The 18675-nt window shown below is 34.1% G+C and overlaps 1 protein-coding gene across 4 annotated transcripts in view; it reads left to right on the top strand.

Annotated features, from left to right (window-relative positions):
* LOC145255583 (organic cation transporter protein-like) overlaps positions 1-18675 on the top strand; it is a 416644-nt gene that overhangs the window by 13880 nt on the left and 384089 nt on the right. For 2 of the 4 annotated variants that reach the window (XM_080114056.1, XM_080114053.1), the window contains exon 2: positions 8487-8544. The exons of the other annotated variants lie outside the window; for them this stretch is intronic. The gene's annotated coding sequence lies outside the window, so the exon portion shown is untranslated. The remainder of the gene's footprint in view (positions 1-8486; positions 8545-18675) is intronic. 4 annotated transcript variants of the gene reach the window in all.

Raw genomic sequence — 18675 nt, 5'->3', positions numbered from 1 at the left:
GTGTGTGTGTGTCTGAGAGAGAGAGAGAAAAAATTCGTTCCCTATGGACTTCAAAATGGCCTGGTCGATTTTTTTTTTAAATTTCGCATGATTATACTTGATGCGTCTGGGAGTGTTCTTACATGGGTTTTGTATCGGAAAGCCTCTTGATAAGTATCGATAATCGAAAAAATCCTATTAAAGAACGTCTGATTTTGACCAAAGTTAACATTTTTATACAGCCTAACATCACAAGTGCATTTGAGAAGTTTTATCACCGCAAAAGCAGAAACGCCCAACTTATAAAACTAACTGTAGATGCGTTTATAAGACAAAGACATGTTAAAAATAAATGTTGTTTTTAGAGCACAATTGAAACATTATACTTGACTTTTGTACGTTCGACTTTTATTCAAGTGATTATGTAAAATTAATTTCATAAAATCAACACTTGGATCTTTGATAAGACAGAGCCGCGTTCGAAATTAATGTTTCTGTTTAGAGAACAATTAAACAATTATACTTGACTTTTGTATTTTAAATTTTAAATGAAGTCATTATTTACAGATAATTTTATAAAATTATCTAAACTAGATTCTCTACAGTGCAATGTAGACTGCAATGTATTGTGGGCTGAGTCACTGTGAGGAGGCATATGAAGCTACCACCCAGCACACAGCAAGGGGGGATCTGCTACAAGAGCAGGCAATCAATCGATTTGATTGAAAAATGGATGATTTCACCGATTCCAATGGCAATAAAAGTATGGAAAAGTGGAACATTTGTTGATCATCATTCAATTCCGAACAACGTCGGATCTCCCTGGTAGTATGTTTTGGTCTGATGGTTAGAGCTGCCGACTGTCAACATGATGGTTGGCGGTTCGATCCATGACTGGGAAGAGGTGTATGTCTAGCCGCACTGATGAGTTGTGATACAACGAAACAGTACTGTATGTGGATGACTAATAAGCCCCCCCCACTCCTTGGATTGAGCACTTTGTGAATATATTTTTTCACCCGACGCATATTTAAGCGATTAAGCGAAGTCCACTGTTTGTAAACAAATTGACAGTTTGAGCCCTTTGCGACGGGCAAATGCTAATTTAATAGGCATTTGAGGAGAAATGTTTACGGGCACTGATTCTTGGTCGGATGGTTAGAGCTGCCACCTGTCAACACGATGGTTATAGGTTCGATCCATGGCTGGGGAAAGGTGTATGTCTAGCCGCACTGATGAGTTGTGATGCAACGAAACAGTACTGTATGTGGATGACTATATATATATATATATATATATATATATATATATGATATACTAACTAATTTGGCCCTAAAAAATAATTGTATACACACACACACACACACACACACACACACACAAAAGCATGCACATAATCTTTTTATAAAAATGTTTGGGGTATTTTAAGTAGGTATGATTGCGTTATTATGGTGAATTGTGGTAGCCAAGAGTATTCTTCAAAGTTTTATAGACTTTCTAGAAAGCCCCCCCCTCACTCCACCTATTTCCTCCCCCAAATTTTTTCTAGGGCTTCATGCTTAAGTTTCTTGTTTGCAATTTTTTCAGTTCTTGGTTAACAATTAATTGTAAATCTTACAAGCGATAAATTATTTAAATAGGAGCAAAGTGCAGTATCTGTTCTGATACTACACTTCACCTTTTTCTGTCCTCGGTCAGTGGAGGAGAAATCTCTCATGACTGAGGCAATTCCTATTTTTGTACCTATCCAGGGTGCCCCGTTTTGGGAGCTGGATTTTCCCCAGATTAAAAACTGACCTCGTGTCTGACTTTGTTCCCTATCGACTTCAAAACGGCTGGGCAGATTTTATGAAATTTCACACGAAGGTACTTGATCTATCTGGCAGTTTTCTTAGATAGATTTTGTATCAGAATGTTTTCGATTAGTATCGCTAATCGAAATAATCCGATAAAAAAAAGGAACAGACGTTTTTGACCAAAGTTAACACCTAATACAGTCTAACATAACAAGTGCATTTGAGAAGTTTTATTACCACACAAGCTGAAAGGCCCGACATATAAAATCAACAGTAAGTTATTTGATATGACAGGAGCGCGTTAAAAATGAATGTTTCTGTTTAAAGTACAATTGCACCATGATACTTGACTTTTTAAATTTAAACTTAAATGCAAGCAATTATCACCGCACAAGCAGTAAGACTAAGCATATAAAATCAGCAGTAGATTCTCTACAGTGTAATGCAGACTGCAATAAATTGTGAACTAAGTCATTGCAAGAGACATGTGAAGCTTCCTTCCGGTGCACAGTGATGGACCCCTAATTAGAGCAGACAATCAATGGATTTAATTGAAAAATAGACAATTTCACCGATTTCGATGACAATAGAAATATGGGGGTGTGAAACATTTGTTGATAATTATTCAAAATCGGGTAACGTCGGGTATCCCTGAAGTTTACTTATAGGATATTTCCAAACGTGCTTAAATCAACTTATAACAATTTTTACTTATGAAACTTTATTCTTATGAAACTTTATTTAAATGCCATTTTAAATCGATATATATTTTCGGTTCTTCCCCAGAATTCTACAAAAATACAGAAAAAATTTGTATGATATACGAACACGTAACGAAACGAAAATATCATATTCTAAAAGCCACGTAAATCGACTAAGTAGTTTTATTTTTTTAAGCAAATTATTTTTAAGCTATTAATGGGAACAAGAAAACAACAACAACAACAACAAAAATTTCGCAAGTTTGAATCATTGTTGAATTACCTCGCTTTGTTTCTTGAAATTGTTTTCAAAATGGTGGGCGAGACAGTCACTTCTGGGATACTCATAAAATTTGATCTCCTTATTTAAAAATAAAACTACTTGATCAGTTTACGTGATTTTTGGAATATGATATTTTTGCTTTCTCACGGATGCATACATTCTACAAATTTTTCTTTATTTTTTATTATTATTATTATTGGGGAGAATTCTGGACAAGAACCATGTTTTCTTTCTTTCTGTAATCTCTTCAAATACGAAAATTAGGATTCCGGGCAACACCGAGTATCCCTGGTAGTATAATATGGAAAAGAAAACGAAGCCGTTAGTCTTTAATAATATGAAATACCAGAATACCGATAACGAATATCGTATTCGTCGTTTAAACTATCGTTTCTTCTTCTTCTTCTTCTTCTTCTTCTTCTTCTTCTTCTTCTTCTTTTACACTACAGAAGTAAAAATCGCAGACGGCTATTTACTTTGGCTTGCAACAATAAATGGCTTGCAAGTCTTCCTGTTGATGCACGTATCAGTCCGCTGACGGTCCCATTTTTAGAAGAAAAAATACAACGATGTATTTTTTCTTTGTTTTTGTAATATTCCCTCGCTAAACGAGATTTTATCAGTGAACGAGATATGAGCGTGATCTGTAGAGATCGACAGATAAGAGAAACAAACTTAGATGTGACTTGACAGTTATGATGGCGAGACATCGAGTGCTTGAAGCTGACATGCGAAACCTGACCGCGAGTACAGTAGTCAACAATTCTACCTGTAAACCATCTCCTACATCACGAAAAAGAACTTGCAACGTTTTTATGTTTTTTTTACATTACTAGTTACCGGGAGAGCTCAATTCTAATTACGGAGACTAGTGCTAATATTTACTTAGCCCCCTCCCCCCCCCACACACACACACTCACAAGAGGGCCGAATTAAACATAAGGTCGTTTTGATATATAGGAAATCAACCTCCCCAAAAAGCAACAAACTCTAAAGAGATAGACCGATATAAATAAAGTTTATTCGCGTCACATCTGTATTTTAGTTTTTTAAACTTCGGTCTGACTTGACTTAGTTGTGATGACGAATAGTTTTTTCGCTCAGACTGTTAGGCTTTGGAATTATTTCCCTGTTTCCCGCTTGTCTGACAATTCTAACACGCAGATGATGAAATGTAATGTGCACAAACACCCCGCTGCTCAACTCCCTACATAGTGTTCCTGCAGACATGGTACCAAATAATTGCCCCTTACGTCCGTCCAAGTGGCACTGTGTCTTGTTTATGAGGAATAAGAGTTTGAAAAATATATTAGTGTTCTCAAAAAAGAAATCTGTTATTTTAAATCGATTTCATCGATTTCAATATTTAATCCTAGTTGACATTATTATTATTATTATTATTATTATTATTATTATTTCATTTTTACTCACTAGGAGTTTTCATGCAAGTCATCATCAAAGATTACTCTTTGAGAACAACCTGTAGTATTCCCTCGAGTTTGAGTGACAACAAGTCTCCTCAGATTTCCAGTATTCTCCACCTCTTTTGATAACCTTTGCAAATTAATTTGCGTTATCGCAACAGCTATTAGTCTTTAATGGAATTAGGGTGACAATAAGCCTCTCCAATATCCCAGTCTTCTTCGCACTTATCAAATGGAGGTTTGGTTAGTGCTTTTTTTCCTCACTTTTTACATCCTCCTTGACCCTTCACCCCGTACATCGCAAAAGAGAACTTGTAACGTTTATAAATTCTTTTACATTATTGGTTACCGGGAGAGCTCAATTCTGATTATGGGGACTAATTCTTTACAGTTCCTCTCCCTATTTACTTATCCTCACCCCCTCCCACTCACGGAGGCCGAGTTTGGATATGAGGTGGCCTTTAATGTGGGGGAAACTCTCCCTAATAAAAAAAGATCTCTGGATTAGGATAAAAACTCGGTTTAGAAGGATTTCTCCTTCGCTGACAATTTCTGTTTTCGAATTTTATTATCTCTGACTATTAGTGAATAGAGTTGTAGAAAGAAAGTCACGAAAGCGAGAGTGATACAAAACAGTATCAATATGAGCTGGGGTTCAAATAAGATTTATTGAGAGAGGAAGACAAACTTTGTTTTAATGGAAATCGCTCCAGACAAGGTGTGAAACCACTTAATGTAAGGAGCTAACAATAACTAAATACGATTATTGCAAAGACAGGAGGTGCTTATCGATCCTAGTCTTGAAAAAAAAAACCTATAGGAAGGAAGAAAACAGGAGAGAATTCCACCAGCTTGCCGTCCTTGAAAAGAAGCTACTAGAATAAGAAACTATTACAATGAGGTATCAAAATATTTAATTGATGGAGACCACTAGATCAATGAGTCAAACGAACTTAGTGATAAATGTCTGACTTGGTAAGTTAATAGCAAATTACGACCAATCAGAACAATCTTTTGTTTGTTTGTTTGTTTGCTTTGTTTTTTTTTGTTTTTTTTTGTTGTTTTTTTTTTGTTTTTTTTTGTTGTTGTTGTTTTTTGCAAACATAACTCACTCCCAACACCCTGAATATTTTAACATGTAATTAAAATAGCTCAGCTTTAGTATTATATGCAGATAGCTATTCAATTCAATTCAATAAATCTGACTATGACATAGTCACGTTGACACACAGGTTCTCTTTAGATCAGCAACGTTGAGCCTGGTCATTGCCAGATTGAGTGACTAATTTGGTAGTTTCCAGGCGCTGTATGTAGGAGGATGTCGACATCTCCCTGCAAAAGCTGCAAAAGCCTAATGTCGTCATTTCCCCTAACAGGGAATATACACTCGACTGGGGACCACTTGTGAATTTCATGCTCCCAAGAAACTCCCTCCTTCAGAGAAAGCCGGTTGAGCCTAAATTGGGTTAGTGCCGTAGTTTCATTTTTTTATGTCATGCAGGAAAAGGATGGTATAAATTTACACAAAAGAGGTAACAGTAGCTGAGCATCTGTTTCAATTCATCTTAAATTGTTGTGTTGTTGGCGCATTTATTAACTCACTTGGAAGTCAATTTCAAGTTCCAGGGACTCTGATTTAGAAAGCGGCCCTCTTCCGTTTCAATCGAAATCAGCGATGAAATAGTTTCTTGTAGCGTCTGCGCGGACCCTTTTCTGGTGCAGGAGTGAATAAAAGGTTCTGAGGTTTATTATAATGACCATTGATGAGATTGTAGGCCAAAAGGAGATCACTGCGTAATCGTCGGCGTTCAAGGAAGAAAAGGTTAAGGTTCTTGAGCTGGTGTTCACGGGGCAGATCCGATTGACCCTGCACCATTCGAGTAGCCAATCTTTGGACTCGCTCCAGATGCCGGACATCACGTATTAGATATGAATTAGATGCATGAACACGATACCCTAACAGTGGTCTGATGAGGGAAACATAAAGAGTGAGAAATATTTCAGAATGCACCTTTACAGAAAGAACGTTGCATGAGAAATAGAATGCATCTTGTTTTGTTAGCAGCTTGAATGCAATGTTTAGATGGTTTAAAGGATGAGTCGCCTACAAAGCCAAGATCTTTTGTCTCGTTCACTTATGGATATTAGAATAGTCCGTTATTAACAATAGCGAATATCGCCACAAGCAGTTGGAAACAGGGAGGGGGCGGTTGTCGAAGATTGTTACATAGTGAACAATATGACTAATTTTAGATTTTGTCTTTTTATGTTTGTTTTTTTGTCCCCCCGACAAAAGGAGGGTGGACCTTTAAATTCACCCTTGTCCGTTCGTCCATCCGCACTTTTCTCAATAACTACACCTTGGAATTTTTTGAAATTTTGCACAAACATTAAACATGATATGAGTAAAAAAGTAACAGAACGGATTTTCCGGGGAAATTCCGGTTGCCCCCCTCCCCAGGAGTGCCTTTCGGGTTAAAATGGCTAAAATTGACACTTTTGTGCTTATTAAAAAAAAAAAAAAATTGATGCTTTAGTTTTTTATAAAACTTTATGAAAATTTGTCACTAACTGATTTCTATATAATTTTGTTTGTCTATACTTTGCAATAACTCTTGGGTGTTAAGGCCTTGGGACTTTTGGGGCTAAATAAAGGTGGGGGCAAATGATGGGCTTCGTCATTTCTTTTTTGTTTGGGCAGAACTCAAATTTACAAATATTAAGACCTAAAACTGCACCGTTTGCTCATTTTCACCAGGATGTGAGTCCCCTGGGGACTTTGGGGGCTAAATGGGGGTGGGAGCAAAAACTGAACTTAGTCATTTTTTATGCCTCGTTCACTGTGCATTCACTGGGGACCATGCATGCTTCACTTGTTTTATTGGCTTTTCAAACCAATTCATCGCGATGGCAGTGAGATTAAAAAATCTTTTTCGTAGACAAAATACGCACTTGTAGCGTAGTGGATAAAGTAATTGGTAAATTCAGTTACAGTCTTCTGGAGGCTGAAGGTTCAGTTCTCAGTGCGGAAGACACTCAAAATATAATTGCAATTTACTTAGAACTTTTTTACTCATTCATAGCTGATAGAACGAGAACATGCTACCCCGATGGATAAAATAAAGTGTTTCGTCTGAAATTTCCGAAATGCAGTTCGCTGGAAAGATTCCCAAGTTCCCTTAGAAAGTCGGAGATTGCATCGATCGAAGCGATGAGAACGATAGTCCGAAAAATCCAACAAATATGGATATTTAATCTTTATCTCAAAAATTCAAAGACATGAAATACAAGAACTTCGCATTTCATAACATATTTCTTGAGTATGTCACCGTGATTTAGTAATACTATTTATTTGCCAAAAAATACAATAAGTAAATACACTCATTGTAGTAAATTATTTTGCTTAGTGCGAGCTATAAAGCGGTAAAGCTTGGTAAATGTGCAAATTGAAATACCCTGGTACTGCACCCAACACCAGTCAAGAACAAGGAGTTATAAACTGACATACGCATATTTTTTTGGCATATTTAACTGGTCATTCACTCGCTCTCTCTTTCTCTCTCTGTCTCTCTCTCTCTCTCGCTCTCTCTCTCTCTCTCTCTCTCTCTCTCTATATATATATATATATATATATATATATATATATATATATATTCTCTATCCCCTTCTCTCTCCCTTCGTTTCTCTATCGCTTTCTCTCCTTCTCTCTCCCTTCGTTTCTCTATCGCTTTCTCTCCTTCTCTCTCTCCATCTTTCCCACTCAATCTCGTCCTTTCTCTCTATCTTTCTCCTTTTTTCTCCATCCCTACCTTGTTCTCTTTCTCCCTCTCTCTATCTTCTCTGACTATCCCTTTCTCCCCCTCTCCCTATCTCTATCTCTCCTCTATTTTTCTCTCTCTCTCTCTCTCTCTTTCTTCTCTCCCTCTCTTTCATTCTTTTTCTGTACCCCCTTCTCCTCTCTTTACCTTTCTCTCTCACCTTCTCTTTTCTTCTCTCATCGTCTTTTCCACTTTATTTTTCTTCTTTCTGTCTTACCTCTCTCTGCCTCTCTCACTCCCTTATTCCCCTTCTCTCTCTCTCTCTCTCTCTCTCTCTCTCTCTCTCTCTCTCTCTCTCTCTCTCTCTCTCTCTCTCTCTCTCTCTACTCATATATTTTTTCCCTCAGTCAAATTACGAAATTCCAAGAATTCTTCATTTTCACTTTTTATTTGTTTTCTTAAAAGAACCTTCATCCTCAGCTGATGATCATGTTCTCAGAATATGAAGCGCATGCTTTAAAACAGGGTTTCCAAAACTTTTTCAGACTGGCGCTCCTTGACTGCTGAACTATACAGTTAGCCCCTCATACTCCATGAACACATGTAAGCTTCTTTTTTTTTTTTTTTTTTTTTTTTTTACAAAGTGAAAACGAAAATATAAACAAACTATTAAAAAACAATGATATATTACACAAGTTCGACGTCGTCGGCTTTTAAACATTTTCTTTTAAAACCCTTTAATAATCATATCAAACATTTTTTTTAAGTGAAAGTAATATTAAACAAAAAATTTGCTTTTCAAAAAGCTAATTTGCAAAATACATTATTAGATACTAAGAGATAAAAAGAAAAAAACTTAAAAGAACTTCGTTCAATGCTTAAAGCAACTACCTTTCCCTTATATATATATATATATATATATATATATATATATATATATATATATATATATATATGTGTGTGTGTGGGGGGGTGTATGTGTGTGTGTGTGTGCACACACAATTATTCGGAATCTAAATTAATATAAAGTCAAACATATCCTTATTTGCTTTTGTTTTTGCGATACGTTTTAAATGAATTCAATTATTTACGGAAGTAAATTTTTACCTAAATGAGACTTGGGAATAATTTTCCATTTAACCAATATGGTACCCCCACATGGGGAGCGATATATATAATATTTTTAAAATATGATTATCCACTGATATATATATATGTATATATATATATATATATATATATATATATATATATATATATATATATATATATATATATATATATATGTGGGGGGGGTGTATGTGTGTGTGTGTGTACAAATACAGATATATTCGAGATCTAAATAATTATAAAATCAAATGTCTCCTTATTTGTGTAGCAATATTGCTAACACGATGAAAAGAGTTCGAAATACTTAACCGACATCTGTTGTGTTCTGGCATCAGTACAGATGGGTGAATGTCTTCTTGTCTTTAAATAGATGTTATTCCAGTATGTTCATGGAATTTCATATGGTAAAATGTTTTTCGTTTTTTCGTATGTCACGAATATATATATATATATATATATATATATATATATATATATATATATATATATGTATATGAACGTATGTATATATGTATGTATATATTTATGTATATATATGCATATATATGTATGTATATATATGTATATATATGTATATATATATGAATGCATATATGTATGTATGTATGTGTATATATATATGTATATATATATGTATGTATATATGTATGCGTATATATATGTATGCGTATATATATGTATATATGTATGTATATATATGTATGTATATATGTATGTGTAAATATATGTATGTATATATATGTATGTGTATACATATATATGTACTACTGGTACCATGTAACTCAGTACTACCTGCCTCATGGTCGGGTCACCGGCGACTAAACTGGTACCCCCACCAGACTTGTTTGGTGAGGAGGGTGGCTAGTCTCCCTGAAGGATTAAAAACAAGACGTTCCAAAGGGCGAATGAACCCTTTTTCGGGGTCAACGGCCAACTAGCACCGTGTATGTTTATGTGTATGTATATGTGTGTTGGGGTGGAGAGGGCTCCCGTAAGCCATGGTGAAGGCAACCTTTCTAGGAGAAGCAAATCTCTGATTTAAAAAAAACATAAAGCGGGAGACCAGTACCCGCATTAAGCTGGTCTGCAGTTTTACTTGTTGCTTGCTATCTTGCTCTTGCTAGCTCTCAACATTTTGAACTGAGAGAGAGACTTAGTTGTCGTACAAAGCTAAGACTCTGTTACATCATCTGTGTATAGATACTCCCTCAGACATTTGTCTATTAAAATGGACCTGTGGCGATGAAAGTCATTTTTCTGGGCTCAGGACTTTTAAGTATCTGAGGGAGTGGCATTCGTCTGACAAGACGTTGCAATCATCATCATCATATATATGTTAATATGTATGTATATATATGCATATATATGTACATGTATATGTATGTATATATATATGTATATGTATATATATGTATATATATTTATGTATATATATGCATATATATGTGTGTATGTATATGTATATATATGTATATATATATGTATGTATATATGTATGTATATATATATGTATGTATATATGTATATATGTGTCTATATATGTATGTATATATATGTATTGATATATATGTATGTATATATGTATGTATGTATATATATGTATATGTATGTATATATATATACATGTATCTATATATATGTATGTATGTATAGATAAGTATGTATGTATATATATGTATGTATATATATTATGTATATGTATATATATGTATATATATGTATGTATATATATGTATGTATATATAAGTATGTATATATATGTATGCATGTATATATGTATGTATATATCTATGTATGTATATATGTATATGTATGTATATGTATATATGTATGCATATGTATGTATATATATATGTGTGCGTATGTATATGTATGTATATATATGTGTATGTATATATATATGCATATGTATGTATATATATGTATATATGTATGTATATATATGTATGTATATATATTTATGTATGTATATATATACATGTATATATACGTACGTATATATCTATGCATCTATATATACGTATGTATATATGTATGTATATATATATATATATATATATATATATATATATATATATATATATATATATATATATACACTAAACTACCCGTGACCCATTGGGTCAGTATGTTATATCAGCTATGAAATTAATGTATGAGCGTGACTCTTGTGACGTAAAGAAAATAGTTTTTTGTGACATAACAGAAACATTTCTATGAAAGTATATTAAAATGAAAAAAGAATATACATAGATTTCTATGGGTCCTTCCGTTTATAATTGCTTAATTTGGAAAAAAACGTATAGCCATTGAATTATAAGTTGTTTGCCATACTTATAGAAAAATATGCACTGAACAGATACCATGATACTTACAGTTAAATTCAAATTTTGGGATATATCTTTTAATTTAAACACGAAAAAAAGACGCTGAAAATGTGCACAATAAAAGAATACGTTTTATTGTCTCATTGATTATTTATTTGTAACGCAATTTAAAAAAACATATTTTCGGGGTTATTTATTTATGTAAGTAGAGTACATATGTATGCATATATATATGCGTATATAATATATATGCTTACAGGGTGACCCAAAAAACGGGCCCCAACTCTAATTAGGTCCTGTGTCTTTGTGTTGATTCTGAAGGAAATGAAACTTTTGTTATAACTAGTTTATTATATTCAAAACATCACATCAAAACACTAGGGTCTTTGGCCTTTATTTCTCCATTGACTGTAAACTGCTCAGAAAAATACTTGAATGTCGTCCGTTTTTTAGATCACCCTATATATATATATATACTACCATGTCTCCTCGAACATCAGGAGTCTACGTTCTAAGCTTCCAGAGGTTGAAACCCAATTACAGGAGACTAAACCAGACATATTATTTCTAAGTGAAACTGGCATTGGACAGACCATTTCCCTAGATGAGTTCGTAATTAAAGGATACTCTAATTGAACTTCCAAATCTGACCCCCAGGATCGCCATGGGCATGGAATATGTGCCTATATTAAAGATGGCTTTCCATGTGGTAGGGACATCTCCAAAGAAGCTCCTAACTTACCTTATATGTGCTTCCAGGTTGCACTTGCTCAAACTACTGCATTTATATTTGCTCTCTATCGCCCCCACAACAGCAGAGTTACTATCTTTAAAAGCATATCTGAGAAAATTGACCACAGCTAATATTCATGTCTGTGGAGACTTCAATGTTCACAATGTGGAATGGTTAACTCACTTAAACAAGACCGATGATGAGGGGAGGTTCTGTCATGATTTCTCCATTGCTTATGACCTCACTCAGATTGTTCACGAGCCCGCCCGTGTTCCTGATACTGACGGCCAGTATGCAAGTCTCCTAGACCTCTTTCTCACAACTTGCCCTGAACTGTGTTCAGCTTCTGTTCTGTCTCCACTTGGGTCTTCCGACCACTCAGTTGTATCAGTTAAGATAAAAACGAAATGTAATAAGTCCCCAGATGTACCTCTCCATCGTACAGTATATCGATACTCTATGGCTGACTGGGATAGCTTCCGTACATTTATATCAGATCTACCTCTGCATTCCATGTTTAAAAAGGGTGTGTCCTCTATAGTATCTGACCTGACGGAATGGTTAATTGTAGGTATTGACCGTTTCATACCCTCGAATAAATTCCAGCAAAAACCTAAGAGCCAGCCATGGTTTTCTCCGGAATGTGCAGCTGCCATTGTGCACAGAAATGACTTTTTTCATTGCTTCCAATGTAATAGATGTATGGAAACTAAAGCCGCTTTCAGGACTGCCAGCAACTACTGTAAAAAAAAAGTAATAAAGAACGCAAGAGAGTTGTATGCTCAGTCCGTCAAGTCCAAAGTAGCCGAGCAGCAGCTTGGTTCCCACCAGTTTTGGCAAATAGCAAACAGAATCCTGAACAGAAGCGTGTGCTCTATCCCAATTTTCATAAATGAACCTGAATTAATTTCGTCAGCATCAGACAAAGTCAAACTCTTTGCCAAGAACTTTGCAACTAATTCTAACCTTTGCGACCAAGGCTGCCAACCTCCAATATTTCCTCATGTATCAGAAAACATGCTATGTGATATACAAATATCTGTATGTGATGTTGCCAAGCTAATCAAAAACATTGATTCCAATAAAGCAACCGGCCTTGACGGTATTCCAATTATAGTACTCAAAAGACTTCAACCAGAACTAACGCCCATCCTTACAAAACTGTTTAAACGTTGTCTTAAGGAGAATTGTTTCCCATCACCCTGGAAAATCTCATCAGTATGCCCCGTATTTAAGAATTCAGGTGATCGTTCATCTCCCTCACAGTACAGGCCAATAAGTCTCCTGTGCATCATGAGTAAGTTGCTGGAATCTGTGTTAAATAGAGAAGTAATCAACCATCTCAGCAAAAATAACCTTCTCAGTGACACGCAATATGGTTTCCGTTCTGCTAGATCTACAGCAGATGTGCTTACAGTTATATCTCATAGGATTAGTGAATCTCGACAGAGGCTACATTTTTAGGGCAATTGCTCTTGACATATCAAAGGTCTTTGATAGAGTATGGCATAAAGGTTTACTTCACAAGATCTCCAGCTACGGTATAGTTGGAAATGTCTTCTCAATTATTAAATCATTTCTCTCTGATAGGTTCATAAGAGTACTGGTTGATGGTCAGAAGTCAGAAGCTCTTAGTATTAATGCTGGAGTCCCTCAGGGGTCCATCCTGGGCCCAACTCTCTTCCTGATCTATATTAATGATCTTCCAAATCATATCCTGACATAATTCGTTGACATCTATGCTGATGACACTACTATCTTTGGTAGTACATCTAAGACCGTAAATGACCAAGTTCTCTCTGATTCTCTCTCCTCTGATCTTGAGCAAGTGGTACAATGAGGAAAGAGGTGGCTTGTTACTTTTAATGCATCTAAAACCAAGCTTTTATCTTTACATCATCAACACTCTGATCCTCATCTGGCATCAATTGAAATGAATGGGGAGTTTTGACAAGCTTCTTGGCTTGACCTTTACTCCTAATCTTAAATGGAAAACATACATTAAATCCGTTGCCAAGGCCGCTGGAAAAATGGTGGGATCCTTCTATCGATCCAGTAGATATCTCACTGTTGATGCAATTCTCTATCTATATAAGAGCCAGGTACGTCCAAGGATGGAGTACTGTTGCCACATCTGGGCAGGAGCTGCTAGAAAGGACTTATCCTGCCTTGATAGAGTTCAAAATAGACTTCGTAGCCCTTGTAGGGGATGTCCTTTTCTCTTCCCTGCAACCTCTTTCTCACAGAAGAAATGTTGCGAGTTTGTCTCTGCTTTATCGTTATTTTCATGGCAAGTGCTCGGATGAGCTCCAATCTATGCCCCCCCCTCGCCAAACTTTCACAAGAAACACCCGTCTAGCAAAAAACACTATCACTAATTCCCCTCACTCTTTATCTGTGCCTAAACCTAAACGTAGGTTCCATGAGCAAAGCTTCTTTCTTAGAACTGATAATATATTATATTATATAATTGAAAAATTTAAATGTAATGGATATAATAGTCTAGGTAATGTAGATAACGATATCCTAAGGATGCGTCAGGATAAGGAAGACGATATAATTAAAAAAATGCGAGTAATTTACCCATATGGGTTGAATAGTAAAGTTAAAAAAAATAACATACAAGATTCTGAAATTATAGGTAGATTATATCCAGCTTTGCCTCGCTACGGTATTAGAGATAGAACTCATGTTAATAGAAATAATAGAAAATCAGTTATTTCATGTGAGGATTTTTTTAGTAAAATTAAAGATATAATTATTAATAAAATTTATGAGTCGTTCAATTATATAAGAAAATTGCTTAATCAAACAAAAAAGAAAGTTTTGAAGGAAATAGCATCTAAAATATTATTACAACCTGATACGATATATAAGAAGGACTATTTCATTCAATGGTATGAATATATTCTAGATATAATTGACACTAAATTATATAAGCCACCAGTGAACGATATAAAAAAGAAACCTAAAAATGTTTGTGTAGTTTTGTATGAAAATAAAGGTTTAGATGATGTAAATTTACCTAAAATATTTAATAAACAAAAAAATATTCAATTACTACCAAATGAGTTCCAGAAAAAAGATCAAAAACCAATAGTTACATATAAACTAGGGCCAACAATACGCAATAAGATTTTTAATTATAAGAAAACGGTAGAACATATAAATATAAAAGATAATAATATAAATATTCCAGAATGTGAATGTAATTCCTCTCCGTTCTGTAATAATGAGATAAAACATGTAATTACAGGAGATTTAAATATAGTAAATAATTCGAAATTAAGAAAACTACTTTGTAAGGGTCCAAATTATAGAGAACCTAAATGCCTAAATTACACTAAATGCGTTAAAGAAGTTACTAAAGCACTAGAAGGTTTTATTATGTCTATGGTAAAGAAATATAAATTAGCACAGTCTACGTTTGATGCATGGAAAAATAGTATAATTGAATGCGTAAATAAAAAGGTTAAACATATAAAACAATTTAAACGCCCTAGAAAAACCAATCCTCTTTTAAAAAATTCAGAAATACGGGAGGAACTTAAAATACTTCAAGAAAAGTTCGTAATAGTTCCGATTGATAAAGCGGCAAACAATATAGCCTTTATATGTAAAAAATATTATATACAACGGTTATTGATAGAAGTAGGACTTATAGGAAACAATTCGGATACTTATAAAGTAAGTAATAGTAATTTAGATACTATTATTTTGAATAATAGTATTATTAATGAAAAAGTAGGATTAAAGTTAGAAGATAAACACAAAAATCTTCCATGTATGTATTGGATACCTAAAATGCATAAAAATCCAGTTGGGGCTAGATTTATTGTAGGTTCAAAGACGTGCATCACTAAACCTCTAAGTAAAGCTATATCTAAAATATTTAAATTAATTATAAATCAAATAAATAATTTTCACCTGAAAAGTAAATTCTATAGTAATATAAATCTATTTTGGGTAGTAAATAATTCCAAACCAGTGAAAGAAAAATTAGATAAAATAAATTCCAGAATAAAAGCAAAATCTATAGCTACTTATGATTTTAGTACGCTATATACTAAAATTCCGCACAACCTCTTTTGATGCCGCAATCGTAAAATTCTGGAGCGTGCTTTGTTACTCTCACTGTCGCCATTCTGAAATCGACGAATCTATCTTCTAACTGTGCGGACGTCAACTGTATCGGCTTTGTAAACGTTCAACAAGGACCAGTAAGTGCTGACAATGGTTCTGTTGTCATAATTTGGATCGATAGTTGAGCATGAGTTGTACAGCAGTAGGATGTTATCAAATGAAAGAATGACAATGTTTATTGATGCAAAAGTAATTGATTCGTACTGTTCCAATATGTGATCCGTCAAATGGCTTCTAGTCCAACATGTAGTTTATCCATTAAGCCTAACCCTAACTGTAACCCTTAAATTTAATCCTATTTACCTTAGGTCTAACCCAAACAAAATAATTATGACATTTCAATATGTCATCTACCCATTTACTATAAGTTTAACTCTAATTAAGACTAATTAACACTAATATTAACCTTAATCTTAACTCTAATTTTATCTAATTACACCAACCCTAACCCAAACTAACTAATCATGACATTACATGTGTGATCTACCCATTAACTCTAATCTTAACTTTAACCCCAAACCCAACCTTTACTCTAATTCTAACTAATTATCATAACCCAAACTAACTAATGGTGGCATTTAAATATATGAGCTACACATTAACCCTACCCTTAACCCTAACCCTAACCCTAAGTTTAATCCTAACCCTAAACCTACCCAATTACCCTAACCCTAACCAATTAATCATGACGGAAAGGCAAGAAACAAAGACAAACTAAACGTCAACTATAAAAATAAAGTTAACCCCTTCCATTTTTTTTTTTTTATTTAAATTTACTGCAGTCTACGGGCGTTGTGAATATAGTTAAATGAAGTAGGAATAGAAGTTATAAATAGGATCGTTTAAAGGAAAAATAAAGACTATGTAAAGAAACAGAGTGGTGGTAGGAGAGGAGAATATGTGAATGGAAGTTGGCATACAGAGAAAGAGGGGAAGGGGGGGGGTAAGGAGACCGGGAGAGATAAAAAAAAAAAAAAAGACAGAGAGGTAGTTAGGAAGGAGGGTAAGGGTGACAAAAATAGCGAGCGATGAATGAATGAATAAATGTGATTAAAGTACATGTGCGCTAAATAAATAAATAAATAAATAGAGAGTAAGGAGACTCCGTTACAATGAAAAAAGAAGAGTAAGGATTACATCATTGACGCGCGAACCTGCGCGCTTGACACTGGAGAGCAACGATGATTATAGACGTCAGCTTTATAGAGCAGGAATCGAAATGACACTTAGACCGACCTTTTCTTGTTTGTACTGCCCTAGTTAGCAGGGAATTCACAAAAGATGACATACGGGTATAAGTCGTCGTCGATGTGTCATCATACCCCCCCCCCTACAAAACCTGTGATTTGCAAACTCATCTTTTGAATTATTTATTTATCTTGATTATTTGTTACGCATTATGAATTCACACACGAGGGATTATGGCGATCACGCATATTAACTTAATCGAGCCATTGCAGGTTGTTTACATCATGACACGTCATAAACAGTGTTAGTCAATTTGGCGGCTCCGCACAATTACATTCCACGATTTCTTGTTTCATTTAAATATTGTCTTTAAATATAATAAGTCTATTTATTTACTTTTATTATTTTTTTTTCAAATAAATATATTTATTTCATTCAATTACGTTCCACAATTTTTTTTGTTTTGTTAAATTTCATTTCCACAGAATTTTTTTGATAAAAAATATTGTTTTTAAATATAATAAATAAGAATATTTCTGAACTGTTATTTTAAAATAAATTTGTTTACTTTTTTCTTCAAATATTTTTCAATACGTTCGATTATGTTCCTCTAATCCATCAGATGTCAAATTTTATTAACTCATTTTATTCATTTTCTTTTCCATGTTTTATTTAAATTATTACATGTGAAAATTCATAATATGTTATCCTTAATATTCACTAGCAGGGAGACCCGACGTTGCCCGAGATTAAATGAGGATCAACGAATGTTTTACACTTCCAATATTTTTATTATCAAATTGAAAAAAAATCGTTGATTTTGAAATTAAATCGATTAATCTTTTTCTAGTCGGAGACTCACTGTGGTGTATCCCCGCAGTGACTTAGTCCACAATACATTGTAGTCTACATTGCATTCGAGAGAATCTACTGTTGATTTTATGAAATTATTTTATCTAATAGCTTGAATTAAAGTTTAAAATGCAAAAGTCAAGTATTATGTTTCAATTGTGCTCTAAATGAAGATATTTATTTTGAATATACTCCTATCTTATCAAAGAAACTTACTTTGATTTTATACAGTCGGCCTTCTGCTTGTGCACTATAAAACTTTTCGAATGCATTCCTAATGTTAGGCTGTATATGGGTGGTCAAAATCAGACTGTTCCTTATTTAATTGGATTTTTTTGATTATCGATGTTCGTTACTTATCAGAGGCATTCCAATACAAAA

The sequence above is a fragment of the Euprymna scolopes genome, chromosome 31 (assembly GCF_053919585.1).
Source record: "Euprymna scolopes isolate OS-2025 chromosome 31, ASM5391958v1, whole genome shotgun sequence".
Classification (NCBI taxonomy): Eukaryota; Metazoa; Mollusca; class Cephalopoda; order Sepiida; family Sepiolidae; genus Euprymna; species Euprymna scolopes.
The sequence above is the reverse complement of the archived record's forward strand: the minus strand, read 5'-3'. Positions and strand labels throughout refer to the sequence as shown.